Here is a 15,119-nt window from a genome sequence, read left to right on the forward strand (position 1 = left end):
CTATCCTGGGGGGGGGGGGCAGGGGCTCTGGTGCACGACCCGACCCTCAGGGGACTTGCACGGCCCGGGCCAGGGAAGGCAAGACCCGTGACACTGGCAGTGGGGGCTTAGGGGAAAGCCCCCCCCCATCCTGCACAACCTTCCACCCCCACAATCCCTCCCTTCTGGGCCCACAGACTGTCCTGCTGCCTGGAATGGCTTTTCCAAGGCAGACCCTCAGGGCAGGACCTGGGCTTCCAGCCTTCCTGGATCACTGTGTCCCCAAAGTGTCAAGGAAGGTCTGAGCTCCAGCTCTGTAGTCACTGGTGGGCTCAAAGTGGCTCCAGACAACCCCCTCTCCCTCCTGGGGCCTCGATGTCTCCTCCCCCACCCCCACCCCCACCAGGAAAAGGGCTCAGGGCGGGGCCAGCCCTGCCAACCTTCTGAGAATGGGCTAACACCGGCCAAGGGATCCACCTTTAATTAACCATAGATTTGTATTGGGTGCTGTCCCCAAGGGTCGCAGCAGCCAGGAATGGATGGGAGGTGTGGATGGGGAGCCAGGCCCAGTCCCAGAGGGAGGAAACGGTAATGCCAGCCGGGAGCCCCCACCACGTGCTGAGCCCTCTTCTACGCTTCCCACGAGTCCTTCTATTGGACAGATGAGGACATGAGCTCAGAGAGGGGTAGCTGCCCGGTGAGGGGCAGGCCGCGCGGGGAGATGGGGCTGGGCTGAGATCTGAGGCAAGAGACCAGCAATCAACCTCCTAGGTGCCCGGGCTGCCAGGCTTGCCCCTGCCAGTGTGTGTGTCACACCAGCTCCATGGAGAAGGCTGCGATGCCGAGATCTGAACGTTCCTGCCCCACTCATACCCACCGGGGCTCCCAGCTCCTGTGCTCAGCATTCTGGGCCCGGAAGGATGTGACCCTGGGCCCACCCTGCTGCCTCTTCCAACACGTTAAGGTGGTTCCCCAGATGCACTGGGCTGCCTCTGGCCTCTGGGCCTTTCTTAACACGGGTGCCCAGACCAGGTACACCCTTCCCCAGCCGGCCCACCTGTGGACTCATCCTCCAAGGCACAGCCACAGATCTCCCCACCCTAGACTGAATCTTGACCCTTCTTGACCCCCATCCCAGGACCCTTCCTTCACCCAGCCCTGACCTGCCACTCTGGGGCTGGGAGGGGCGGTGTGACTCTGTCCCTCCTCTGCTCTCAAACATTCCATGGCTCCCACCAATAGCGTTAAAATCCAGATTCCTAACCCCAGCCTTCGGAACTGCTGACCCCACCATGTTGTGCCCCCAGTGCCTTGTGCGCCCCATGGGTGCCCCTACTCACTGCCCTCTGGCTCACAAAGGGGTATGAGCACATGCTATTCCTTCTACCCAGCACACCCTTCCTCCTCCCCCACCAAACTTCAGCCTTCACACTCATCCGCAGGTCTCAGTTGAGCTGTTATCTCTTCCAAGAAGCTCCCCCCTCCCCGATGTCTCAGGCTGGATCAGGGCCCCCTCGGGGCTATCCCCACACTCTGTGTGTCTCCCATCATAGGCCTGTCATCTTCCAAGATGGTAGCTTCCTCCCCACCCTGGGAACATGGCAGGGCCCCTACGTATATCAGAAACCTACTGCATGCCCAGCCCTACTTGGCACTTTACCCACATCATTCCGGTGGTCACATCCATTTCAGAGGGGGAAACTGAGGCCAGAGGGAGACACCACATGCAGGGGAGGCCAGCAAGAGCACAGCCTCCAGCTGGGGCTTACATCTGCTCTGAGGGTCTGCTGGAGCCTTAAGGTATGGAGATGAGGCTCAGGACAGAACAGGCAGGACTTGGGTGGCTCGGACCCCTAGCCAGGAAGTCACAGGAAGACCCAACCTTGGGTTGTTGCCCAAGACTGTGAGAAGGAATCCTGGGAAGCACTGGACTCTGGAGGCAACAATAGGGGGTGCTGAGATATGGGTCTGGTGGGCAATGATGGGGGATAGAGACATGGAGCTTAGGGACAGGAACAGGAAATAGAAAGGTGGGAGCTGATACACTTGTCCTGATCCCCCAGTTTATTACCCCCCCAACAAGGTACAGCATTAACCTGGGATCCACAGACCCGAGGGGTACAGGGACAAATAAAAAGAAGGAAACTTTCTGTGAGTTTGGAGGGGGAGGGGTGGCTGAGAACAGGGATCCCAATCCCAACACCGCAGTCCGGGTTCCCAGCGGAAGGATGCCAAAGCCCCCTATCAGAGCGCCCCTGGGTTGGCAGAAGGCTGCCCAAGGCCTGGCTCCGCCCCCGGGAGGTGGGGGAGGAGGTCGGGCTGGGGGCCAGGCGGGGGAGGGGACCCCGCGGAGCATAACGGTCCGGAGTTTTCCTAAGTCCCAGCGACCGGCCTGAATGGGGGTCCGGGGGGGGGGCGCCAGGCAGAAGCGGGTTGGAGCTGTCCCTGGAGGGTGGCTGGACTGGCCCGAGCGGAGCGGGGGTGGGGGAGAACGCGGGGGTCCCCCCTCCCGGGAGCCTGGAGGGGGGCAAGGAGGGGGTACAAAGCCCAGGGCACACTGGGCCTCAGGGCAGAAGGGGTTCCGGGCGCACTCACCCCGCGGATCTTGGCTGGGAGATCGGGCCCGGGCCCCTCCGGCCGGGCCCGCTGCAGCCTGTCCCTCGGTCTGCCTGGAGCGCGGCGCGCAGCGAGGACTAGGGAGAGGCCAAGGCCCAGCGAGCTCGGCCTGGGGGCGGGCCCAGGGGCGGGGCCTGCGGGCGGGGAGGCTAGGGGGCGGGCCCGGGGAGGGGGCTCCGGAGCGGGGCGGGGCCCTGGCCGGAAGTGGGGCGGGGGGGGACCAGTGGGGAGCTCCATCTGGGGGTACTGGCAGCCCACATGGGGGTCCAGTACAGGGAGGCCTCCAAGGGGGTGACTGTGTTCCCCCAACGTGCACACACATGAAGGGGTGCCCCAAGAGGCAAAGCCCGACTCCCCCCCCCACACTTTGTAAGCCTGATCCCAGAGGGAGCCCCTACCCTGCGCCCCCCTTCTCTTCCAGGCGCTGATCGTGGCCATGGCAACGGATGAAGGGGCTGGATGCCGGACACAGCCGCAGAGGGCTCCCCAAACACACCCAAATACAGCAGGTCGGAGAAGGGGCAGAAAGATGCCCTCCCAGTCTGGGTTGGATGACAGAGGCCGCGCCCCCTCCACACAGAGACCCAGAGGCTGGGGGAGGGGTGCGGGCACAAAGAAGCTTCCCTCCCGCTGGGAGTCCGGCAGGGGTCTGGGAGGATGAATGGGCGACACCAAGGCAGAGTCCCCCACGCTAGCCACAACCCTGAGGAGGGGGCGGAGAGTGCACGCAGGGCCAGATTGGAAACAGATGGGGCCACCGTGCCAGGTCCCAGACACCCCAGGGGTGGGGGGGGGCGGCTGGAGAGAAACGCGAAAAGGAGGGGCAGCCGCACGCAGGCAGCCAATCCCGGCCAGCGCTGCGGCCCCGTGCGGGTTTGAAAACTCCAGCGGAGACGCAGGGAAGGCGGAGGCCCAGCGGGTCCAGCGAGCTCGGGGAAGTGGTCAAGGAGGGCCAGGGCCCCTGATGGAGATCCAGAAACTGCCGCAGGGGGGCTGGCTTCCCCATCTGCTCGGATCCCGGGTGAAAATGCTTCCCGTTCCGCCATTAGAGCTTAGGATGATCCCATAGTCAAAGTGTAGTGGGCTCTTACTGGATACCATGCGCTGAACATGCTCCCGTCCCCCCACCATCACCCCCACTTTCCAAAGGATGAAGAGGAAGAACAGAGAAAAAGCACTTGCTCAAGGTCAGAAAGAACAGAGATGCGAACTAAGGTTTGGGTCCAGATGCTGAGCCCTTACCCACAATGCTGCAGGAGGCCTGGGGCCCAAAAATAAAAAACCGCTACAATTTTAAGCCCCTGGGGATAAGGCGGCGCAGGAGACAGACAGGCCCCGCCCTCTAGAAGCTCACTGCCCAGTGGAGTGAAGGAGATGGGCTCAGAGGAGGGACACACAGGCAGCTGGAGGAGCCCAGGGGAGACCTAGACGTCCACTCCCCACGCCTCTCCCCTGCACCCTCGCTGGGTGATCTGCCCTTTTGAAGTCCTCAGGCTCAGTTCCTCGCTCTACAGAATGGAGTATATAATCCCACCTCCTCTGGCATTGGGGAGGCCTGTACTGGAGTCCCCAAAGTACCAGGCACACGTTACGTGCTCCGTGAATGTGTGGACGCAGACTTTCCACCCGCCCCCTTTATAAGGAGCCCACAGTGGGTCCTGCTAAACGGATGCTCTGACATCTCTCTACCAAAGCCCCGACCCTGGGAGGCACACAGTAGGTGCTTTATGAGGTGGGGCACCTGGCACCCCAGCACCCCGTGGGACACACAGGAGTACCCTGGGTCAACATGGGTGTAGAATCTGGCAGCATAACCTCCCCCGGCTCGGCAAGGCACACAGCAGGCCCTCAGGAAAGGCCACCAGGAGCGTAGTAGGTGCTTTGCTTGCATCTGCATGCTGACGGCCCAGGCACAGGGCTCATGCAGACCTTGGTTTGAATCCAGGCACTCCCCATGTGATCTCAAGCAAGAACCTGCACCTCTCCGGGCCTCAGTTTCCCCATCTGTAATATAAGCCACACATCAGGCACTCGATGAATCCAGTTGTCAGGACGCCCAGGGCTGTGTGATCTGGGGCAAAAGTGCCTGGGGACCCTGCTACCCTCCTCCCCAACTGGTCCTGCCCCGTCTGGGTCTCTTGCCCATGTCTCCCTGGAGATGACCTCTTGCCTCCATGCAACGGTGGTGACCACAGCCACCTCCATGGTCAGGGTGGGGAGATCTGAGGCAGGAGGAAGATCTGGCGCAGGAGGGAGGCCTGGCCTCTCCCAGCTGAGTGACCCATCTGCACAGCTCCCTATACATCCGTCATCCTGATCACCCCACATGTTACCACCCTGGTCACCGGCTGCCTCTCCCACCAGACTGTGACCTCAGGGGGCAGGGCTGGAACTGTTCCTGTCGGAGCAGAGCACATCTCCGGCACCAGGCCTGACAGCACACAGTAGGTTCTCAGCAAACATTTACATAAATAGCCAGGACCCTCCTCACCCAGGAGAGCCCTCTCCAACCTTATTCTCCCCCAAAGACCACACTGTGTGCCGCGGCACCCTCGTGGTACAGCAATTTTCACCCACTTTTTTTTTTTTAACATTTTTGAATACCTACTGTGTGCCAGGCCCGGTTGAGGCACGGGGGACACAGCAGCAACGAAGATTGAGAAAGACCCCTGCCCTTATGGAGCCGATGCTCCAGTGCAGGCAACAGATGGGAAATAAAAGAAAGAAAACCCGCCGTGGGTCAGTTGGTGGTGAGCGCTACAAAGATGAATAAAATGTGTGTGGGGATGTTCACTGAGGTGGGATGCAGTATTAAAGGGAGGTGTGTGTGGGGAGGGGGTGAGGAGGTGACATCTGAGCTAAGACCTGAAAGAGTTGAGAGAATACAAAGCAGGAATGGATGGCTGGGAGGAACACTCCAGGCTGAGGGCACAGCCAGTGCAAAGGCCCTGAGGCAGGACTGTGTCTGGCATGACAAAGAAACAGCGAGGAGGCCCATGTGGCTGGAGCAGAATGAGTGAGGGGGACAGAGGGAGGAGGGGAGGGCAGAGAGAGGACGGGGCAGGTTGAGCAGGGCCTTGGGGGAAACCCAGGGGAGGTGGGAGCCCGGGAGGGCTGTGGGCAGAGGGCAGGCCCTGACCCAGGTGCTCACAGGCGCCCTCTGGTGGCTGCTGCAAGGAGGACAGATGGCGGGGAGGCGAGGGCAGGGGCCGCCGACCAGAAAGGAGGTGATTGCATCGGCTCAGACCAGGTGGAAGCAGAGAAACGGGGCGTAAATTAAAGAGGGCGCTCAAGGATGACTCCAGAGTTTTCAGCCTGGACACCTTGAAAGTTAGAGCAGTCAACTCCTAGAACACCTACCTGACTGCTTCCCCCACCCAGCGCCCTTGAGGGCTGACTCTGGGAGACCCCGAATGCTCAGTTGATGTGTCCTCTGTATACACCCAGAAGGCAGCTGCCCTTGGGGAGGAGCATGGGGCTAGATCACGTCAGCTCCCGCAGCTGGGACATTTGGGGGTAATTTTTTTCAAAATAACTTTTCTTCTAATTATAAAATAGGCGCGTGCAGCAGAAAATTAGGGGAAATCAGCATAAAGAAGAAAATAAAAATTGCCCACAATCCACCCCTCGCCTGGAGAGAAACCGTCAGCATGTGGTCATTTTCATTCATTCTGTCCATGAACAGTTATTGAGCACCTACTGTGTGCTGGGTTGAAGGCACAGCGGTGGGCATGACAGAGCCAGCTCGCCTACCCTCACGGGGCTCACAGACAAGTGGGGGAGATGGACACCCGTAGGGAAACCAACATTCTCAATAACATAATGCCAGGCAGTTATGAGAGATGCCGAAAAGAAAATAAGATTCACCATAAGGCTCTGAAAGCCTGGAGAGGTCTGCGGGGATCTCTCAGATGGTCCAGATGAAGTAAGCAAATCAGACATACAAACACTATGGGAACAGAGTTTCGGGCAGGAGGAACAGCAAGTACAAAGGTCCTGAGGTTGATTGTCCTATGTGTGCAAGTGGGCACTTTTCTTTTTCAAGTGGGGATCAATGTTATGAGACCATTTGCTCACTGGGTTTAATCAGTCCCCACTTGATCTCCATTGTAAACAACACTAAGAGGGACATCCACAGATGAAGCTGTGGCTCACCATTTCCTGCAGATAACTTCCAAGCAACGGATGACTCCGCTGGGATGTTCTCAAGCCTCTAAAACGTGCCCTATATCATATGGATGCAGACAAAACTGCACCATGGGCATACCTGGGCAGGACCCCCAGTCCCAGCCCTCCCCCCAAGCTGTCCCAGCTTCCTCACATTTGTCACATTTGTCAAAATTCCTAAAAGTTTCTTTTAGGGGCAATCACCAAGCCCCACATCCTTCTCTTCCAGAGCGAAGAGAAGAAACTGGTTAGGCAGCTTTCTCCTTTCTCTAAGCCCCAGGACTCCTCTGCCCTGGGTTGCCCAACAGCTCCTCCCACCCAGCATGGCATTCATGACCCGGGGCAATGAACATGTGCCGACCAGCCAGAAGCCTGCCTCCCCCACACTCACATCACGCTCCTGGCGCCGTGTCTGTCTGCCTGCCGGCTACACGGCAGCAGGCAGACTGCCCACCACAGGCACGCCCTGGCTCCTCCTCTGCCTTTTTCACCTGCTGGTTCCCCCAGGCCTCCCACTTTCCTTTCTTCTGGACAAATCCAGGATGCCTTCAGGTGTGGCTGGATCCAGCAAATGTGTTTTCCTACATCCTCCCCTTATCAGCTGATGGCAGCTCCATCCTGCCATGGGCTCAGGCTGGAAGCTGGGAGCCAGCCTTGACTCCTCCCCACATACTGCCAATTTGGAAATACACTCAAGTTTCCCTCCTAAACTTCTTGTGTATTTGTCAACCTTTCTCCATGCACCCTTCCCACTGCCCCCATTACTGCCCTCCTGGACCAGCGCAGTCACCTGTATCCTGGTCCCTCAGCTCCCGCCTTCGCTCCCCACAACATCCACCAGAGGGTGCCCATGAGCACCGGAGGCAGGTCCAGCCCAACTGGGTTCAAAAGCATCCAGAACGTGCCAGGCCCAGTCCTACCCCAGGGCCTTTGCACATGTTGTCCACACCATCTGGAACATCTTCCCCAGATTTTCATGGCTGTTTCTTTCTCACCATTCAAGTCTCCTGCAAACATCACCTCCTCAGAGATGCCCTGGCTAATCACTCCAGCTCCAGTAGCACCCCTGTCATACATTCCTTTATTTATTTATTTATTTTTTGGCACTTATTTTCATCTGAAAGTATCACTTGTTTACCATCTAGGTCTCCACTGTCCAACCACTACCTAAATGTGACTAGTTAAATTAAAATGAAATGAGGGGCGCCTGGGTGGCTCAGTCAGTTAAGTGTCTGCCTTCGGCTCGGGTCATGATCACGAGGTCCTGGGATCAAGCCCCTCATCGGGCTCCCTGCTCCGCGGGAGTCTGCTTCTCCCTCTCCCGCTCCCCCTGCTTGTGTTCCCTCTCTCTCTGTGTCTCTGTCAAATAAATAAATCAAATCTTTTTAAAAAATTAAAATAAAATAAAATGAAACGCAGCTAAAATTCCAAATTCAGTTCCTCGGTGACATTGGCCAAGTCTCCAGCATGGCTCACAGCCCCAGTACTGAGGTGTGCAGACAGACCACCTGTCTATCACAGCAGGGAGTTCTGCGGGGCTCTGCAGGAGACCGTGGGGGCGGGGAGGGCAGGGCTGTGTCACTTCTGGTAGCTGCTGGGTCCCACAGCCAGCACACAGTAGGCACTCAGTGAATGCTTTCTAAATGAATGGCTGAACTAATGAATGGCGGAAGAGGCTTCGCGAGGCCTGGAGGGGCTGCCTGGCAGGGTAGGGCAGAGGTCGGCAAGCACCATCTGCAGCCAGAAAAGCCCACGCAGCTGTGCTTTGAACCTGGGTCTCCCTGGCTTTCCAGCCCGGCACCAACTAGGGGATGCTGCTCCAGCCCCAAGGGCAGAAATGCGTAAAAAGCTGCCCCAACCACAAGCCAGCCTCCACTTTGCATCCCGGCGCCAGGGTGCTGACTCAGCTAGAAGGCAGCAGAAGGTGCAGTCCCCCGGCCAGCCCAGGCCTCCGGGCTGGGGTCCCTGCCAGGCGCGCCATCTCCCACCTTAAACCCGCTGGGGCTGCCTGAATGGATCCTCTCTGCGAGATGCCTCTGCACTCACCAGGTCCCCAGTGAGGACGTGCCTGGTGTTCCCCAAAAATCCTCCCCTCCTTGTTCACAACTTCTGCCACATCCCTAAATCCCTCATTAAACCTTTCATTCAACTGGCTCATGCCTTTCCCTTAAACTAATTTACTTTAGAAACTAACTCTATAATGCAGGGCTCTAACTGCCAAGCCTTGAAAGTCGCCAGAAAAAAATGTTACAATGAAAATATGTACCCAGTTCTTCCATTTTCCCTGGATACTGTTGCTAAAGCCGGCAGCCCAATGGTTATAAAGAGACTGGCAGGTGTTGGTGTTAAAGATCACCCCACACCCCACTGAGCCTTTCTCCTTGAACTGTTACAAAATGAAAGGGGAGTCATTGCTGGTCTGTGATGCTGGATGCCTCCTCCGGAACCGCCTCCCCCCAAGACATCCTCCCCCTAGGGGTGTGTCCCCCGAGTGCTATGTGGTCCTGAACAAGTCCTTGCCATTCTCTGGGCCTCAGTTTTCCCACCTGTGCAGAGAGGAGGGCTGGCCGTTTTGGTGCCTGGGACTGAGTTTTGTTGGTTCAAGGTCTTTGAAGATCATGGAAACTGAGGCACAGGCCAGAGAGGTCCCCAAGGCAGAGCTGCGTGCAGCCCCTGACTGACTTCCCTTGTGAAGGTGGGACCCAGTCTTGACCCAGTCTGGGTGGGACCCAGACTGCACGCCAGGTGCTATCCTGAGTTCTGGGGAACAGGGCAGGGACCAAGGCAGACAACCTCCCAGGATTCTCTTCTTGGGAGGGAGAGTGACGAAAGGCAGGCATGCAAAGATGGGAGTATAGAGGAAATTCTGGGCAGAGGGCACAGCATGTGCAAAGGCCCCAAGGTAGAAGGGGACACACTAAGATCTAGGGAAAGAGGGGGTTGATATAGCTGGGAGATGGGGTTTTCGGGGTACGGGGTGGGGCGTGTCATCTGAAGACTGAACATATTTGAGGAGTGAACACTCATCATACTCCAGTAACAATGCTCCTTTTACACACACACCTGCATTTCTAGAGGACCTACTGTATACCTGGCTCCAAGCAGAGCAGTAGGGAAGGGACACAGGATGACCCAGGCAGCCCCCCCACCCAACCTTAGGGAGCTCACCTGTGAAGGAGGCAGACTTCTGGGAGGAGGTGGTATCTAAGAATGTGAAGGAAGAGGAAAAACCAGGAGAGGAAGCATAAGCAGTACTGAACAGAACCGAAGAGGTGAGGCAGGGATAGGAACTCTGGGCCAAGTCCCAGGCCACAGGTGAGAAGCCAGGAGGACCAGGCACCTGCTGAGGGGGGTGGGGAGGCAGGGCTGGCTCTCTGCTGGGTGAGTTCAAGAGCTCGCACAACCTCTCTGGGCAGCTCCCGAAGCTCTCAAGTGCTGGATGACCAGGAGAGGGGGACATCTTTGGACAGGGGTTTGGATGTGGACCCAACCCCACCTCCCCCAAGACCTACAAAGGCTCAGTAAGCACTTAGTATGTGCAAAGCCCTCAGGACTGAGCCAGGCACATAGCAGATACTCGACGAGCCCACTGCCCACTATTCCTGGCTTCTGCCACTGGCCGGGCATACATGAAGCAGCTCCCTGAATCCCCTCAAAGACTGGTTTTATTATTCTCCCACTTTTCAGTTGGGGAAACTGAGGCACGGGAGTGGGGCCCAAATTCTCACCACCAACGACTGGCAGAGCTGGGACTTGAACCCAATCTGGTTCTCAACTTCTCCCACCACCCATCCGGGACTCAGTTTCCCCTCCCCAGCCCTTGCTCTCCTGCCCCACCTAGAAGTCACATGGTGCTGGAATCCACAGCATCTCTAACTGAGCCGTCTGTGACTACGCCGTCTCCACGTGGGCAGGGGCTGGCCGCCACTTGGAGGCATAAGGACAGACCACTGTATTAGTATTATTAGTTATTAATTATTCCCCAGCAGCTGCCTCTGGCAAGAGGTGCTCATTGGGAGCAGTGACGGAGGGGACACGGGCATGCGGAAGGACAGGAGCTTGGGCTCAGCAAGCATCTGGGGAGGTCTCACTGCCGGGCCTCTGCGCTCTCTGTCCACCCGCCAGGAATGCTCTTCCCCCAGAAACCTCCCTGGCTCCCTCCCTCCCCACCTCTGTTTGAACAAGGACTTCCCAGACCCCTTATTTAAAATCCTGCCCCACTCTGGTGCTCCCCATTCCCCTTCCCCCAATTTTTTTTTTCCTAGAGCAACAGAACACCCCCTGACATCTGATGGGGGTTTGTTTTTTCTTCTTCTGTGCTTTGTTTATTCTCTTCATGTCCCCAACTGGAGTGCTTGCTGCAAGAGGGCAGGAAATCTGCTTTTTTTTTTAAATTCTTCCTGCCTAGAACAGAGCAGCTGGTGCCCCGCAGACACATTTGTGGAAGGGAGGAAGGGAGAGTCCCTCTTCTCTGCCCCGAGAAGCCACCTCTGTGTTGCTTTGTGCCAATCTCTGCATATCTCTGCCATGAAGTCACAGACCAGAGGTAACTCTCAAACAGAGCGAAACCCTACTATCCTGTGTGTATCGCGTCCCCCCAGGCACCTCTTTCACATGACACTGTTATCTACTGAGCCCACACATCCCCAGACTCTTTTTTTCACCTGCTGCGTCATCTTCCCCACAAGGCTGCCTCCCATTATCCCCATCCCCTGGTGATGGACACTTAGGTTGGCTCCGTTTTTTTTTCTCTCTCAACCTCACCCAACGCAGTGGTGAATCGTGGTGAATCTTGTCAGTGCCGGGGAAGCATGTCTCTTTCTCGATGCTGAGGGGGGCTGGGGAGTGGGAAGGGGGTTGTGCATTCCCTTTGGGCCTGCTAACACCACCCCTAGGAATTGATCTGATAGATACATCCCTGTGAAATGACACACATAAGAAGTCCCCACGGCAAACGACTTAAAGCAACCTAGGCACTCATCAATAGGGGATCGGTTAACTATGTAACAGTACAAGGGCCCAAAGAGTGATTTACGAGTTTCGTATCTCTTAGTATTATGAGATTAGTATAGCAGCTGTGAAAAGAAACGGGGAAGCCAGATGTACAATTATGAAATTACTTTGAAGATGCTATATTTTTAAGTGGGGGAAAAAACACACACACACCAGAGTGCAGAGCGGCATGTAAAACATGCTCCCATTTGGTTAGACAAAGGGATACAAATCCACCCGCCCACGAAACGCTCCCAGATCTCCAGATAACGACACTGTCCAAAATGGTAGCCGCAAGCTGCCTGTGGCTGTTTACACTTAAATGGAATAAAATGTAAAATTCCAGTCCTCAGTTACACGAGCCACATTTCAACTGCTCACATTTCAATAGTGCACACAGCTTAGTGGCTCTCTCATTAGAAAATGCAGGCGGGAACACTTCTTTCATCACATAAGTTGTACTGGACAGCGCTGAGGCAGAGCAGGGGAGGGGGCAAACTTCCACGCACAGGCTAAACGGGGCCCTCGGGCTGTTTGTATAAATAAAGCTTTATTGGCACACGGCCACACCCACTCATTCACCTATTGAATTTGGCTGCCTTCACGCTACAATGGCAGAGTTGAGTAGTATCAACACAGAGAGACCTCCAACCCACAGAGCTCAAATGATTTACTGTCTGGCCCTTCGGGAAACGTCTATCTACAACCCCTGTCCTAGCAGGAGGCTGGTGGCTGCTTCCAGGGAAGGAGGGGAGGGGAACTGAGGATCTGGGGGAGGGGTACAGAGACCCTCCACTGTGCATTCTTCTGGATGTCCTCAATTGTGTCCCACATGTAGGTGCTATCTGGCCAGAAAAATAAATGAAAAATAAAAGATGTTTCAAAGTGGTGATGCTCATGCGTTCTCTTGCTGGTGGTGCCCAGAGGGCATGGTCCCTCTGCCGTGGCCACTCTGGATGTTACAAAAGCTTCCGACGTTTTTTGCCACGCGAATGGACAAGAGATGGGATCTTGTTTTAATTTGCATCTCCTGGGCAAGAGATGGGGGAATCTTCAAAATGCGGATAAATGCGTGTCTACTCATCAGCCGTGAGCCCCCAGACTCTGAAAGGGGAGCATCCCCGGCACCCACAGCGCCCACGTGGGGTTGTGCAAAGAGTCGGAGCCCAATAAATGCGCGTTGAGCGGAGGAAGGACTGAGGGAACTGCGCCCAGGGCCACGCGGCATCACAAGGCCTGGGGTCACTGGGGATGGCGGTGGGCATCGAATGCGGAGCCAAGCTTCCCCGAGGCAGTGTCCCCCATGGACCCCCATGGACCTGACAGCCTTCCTGGGGCGCCTGCGCTCAGCAGTGGGGGGCAGGGGCAGGGGGGCCCTACAGAGGTGGGGGTGGGGGAGACCGCGGGCTCCAGGCTGGGAGAGGGATTATATATTCATCAGAATCTTAAACAAAAGCCCCGCCGCCTGTCAGCCAGGCTCTGGCTTTTATGGTAATCGGCGATGAATTACCCACAATGCCCGGCCAAGCGCAAGTGGTTCTTGGCCCAGATCCTAAACTAATTTTTATATGTTCGTGTGTATATAATTTCGCTTGCTCCCTCCCATTCCTCGTCCGTCATTAGCGGGAGCGTGGGGGGAGGGGCGGGGGCAGGGGCAGAGGAAACCCTGGGTGTAAAAGGGAGGAGGGCGCTCCCCGAGACCCCTGTCCCTCAAGCCCCCCTGGCACCAGGCCCCGGGTGCGTGGAGGCGGAAGGTGAGTGCCAAGCTGGAGCCGAGGGGAGCCTGGAAACCACCAAGAACTGAAGCTGGCAGCCCTGGGGGTGGAAAATACGGAAGGAGAAGGGAAAAGGAAGGAGAAGGGAAAAGCCGGGAAGGGCGTGGGCCTGCCAGTGGGGTCTCTCCTCCGCCGCATGCTCTATGCGCCCTTGGGCAAGCACCTCAACTTCTCTGGGCTTCTGATCCCCACCTGTAGGCCTCCAGCGAATTTCAACCCCAGGGCCTGGGTGGAACTCGGAGCTGGCACGGCTCCAATCCCAGCCGCATCCAACTCCCTGTGCGTAGCTGGCCCCTGTTCCATGCGCTTTGTGCGGAAGGCTGAACAAAGCATGTGCCTTGCCCGAGCCAGGAGCCACCACCTCCCGGAGGGCCGCTCCAGTGCCTCCAGGAAGAGCCAGCCCCTTTGCCTTCTGGGAACTTTGCAGGTGTTCAGTAACATAGGGGTCCCCACACCTGCCCCTCCTGTCCTCCTGGATGCTGGGGCCGGAAAACCAGCTATCACCTTTGATTTCACTCAACCCTACCCTGCACCCACTGCTTAGTCAGTTCTACTGGTTCTTCTAAAAATCCTTTCCAGAATCCATCCATTCTTCCACTGTCCTCTCCATCTGGTCCCGCGCCCATCACTGCTCACCTGGACAAATGCCGTCGCCCTTCCCCCTTCCTGACCCTCACACCCCTCACGGTCCCTCTCCCGCAGTGGCCACCAGAGGGCGCCCATGAGCACCGGAGTCAGGTCCGCCCTCTGCCCACAGCCCTCCAGGGCTCCCACCTCCGGGCTGCCCCATCGCCTCCCTCTCTCCCTGAGCTCACTGTGCTCCAGCCACAGGGGCCCGCTTGCTGCTCCTCCAATGAACTGAGCCTGGTCCTGCCCCAGGGCCTTTGCCAAGACTGTTCCCCCTACCAGGAACACTTTTCCCCCAGAACTCCACACGGTTCACTCCCTCACCTCTGGTTTTACTGAAAGGTCACCTCCTCAGAGAGGCCGGCCTTGATTCCACAGTTAAGTTAACCCCTACTTATCATCACTGCCCTTCCCTGGCTTCATTTTCTTAAAATTTTCACTTTCTTAAAAGCATGGCATCCCGTGTAAAACCCTAATTAAATCCTTCATCCATCTATCTGTTTCTTGTCCTTCTCCCCGCTCTACTCCAACGAGGGCAGGGCTTGGAGTTCTATCTTCTTACCACTCGGTTCCCAGCGCGTGGATCAGGGCCCAGCATACAGAAGGTGCTCACTAAATATCCACTGGTGAATGTCGCAGAAAGACCCTATGATCGTTCTCAACACTCGAAAGCTCTTCTTGGGGGGCCCGGAAGAAAGTTTCCGATCTAAAGGAGGCGCCAGCTGTGTACACGGGGTCTGTTAGCGAAAGAGCACGGCATGGGACAGCAGGTGCGGGGTGGGTGGAAAGGGGGACAGGAGAACCGTGGACCTGTATTTACTGACGCGAAAACAGGCACAGCGATAACACTCGCCAATATTAAAGACCACGGACTGTGTGCCAGGCACCGTTCCCTTCAACGTGCTTCACGCATACAACCTTGCCGACTTCTCTCGATCTTACACATGAGGAAACCGAATTGCA

At 56.9% G+C, this 15,119-nt stretch overlaps 1 protein-coding gene across 11 annotated transcripts in view; it reads right to left on the bottom strand.

The window, feature by feature from the left end:
• The window catches only part of PTPRS (protein tyrosine phosphatase receptor type S), a 99,544-nt gene that overhangs the window by 66,096 nt on the left and 18,329 nt on the right, over window positions 1-15,119 (bottom strand). The window contains exon 1 of one of the 11 annotated variants that reach the window (XM_032394453.1): window positions 2,575-2,681. The exons of the other annotated variants lie outside the window; for them this stretch is intronic. The gene's annotated coding sequence lies outside the window, so the exon portion shown is untranslated. Of the gene's footprint in view, window positions 1-2,574; window positions 2,682-15,119 lie in introns of those variants that run through there. 11 annotated transcript variants of the gene reach the window in all.

This window comes from Phoca vitulina, unplaced genomic scaffold, assembly GCF_004348235.1.
Source record: "Phoca vitulina isolate PV1807 unplaced genomic scaffold, GSC_HSeal_1.0 scaffold81, whole genome shotgun sequence".
NCBI classification, from domain to species: Eukaryota; Metazoa; Chordata; class Mammalia; order Carnivora; family Phocidae; genus Phoca; species Phoca vitulina.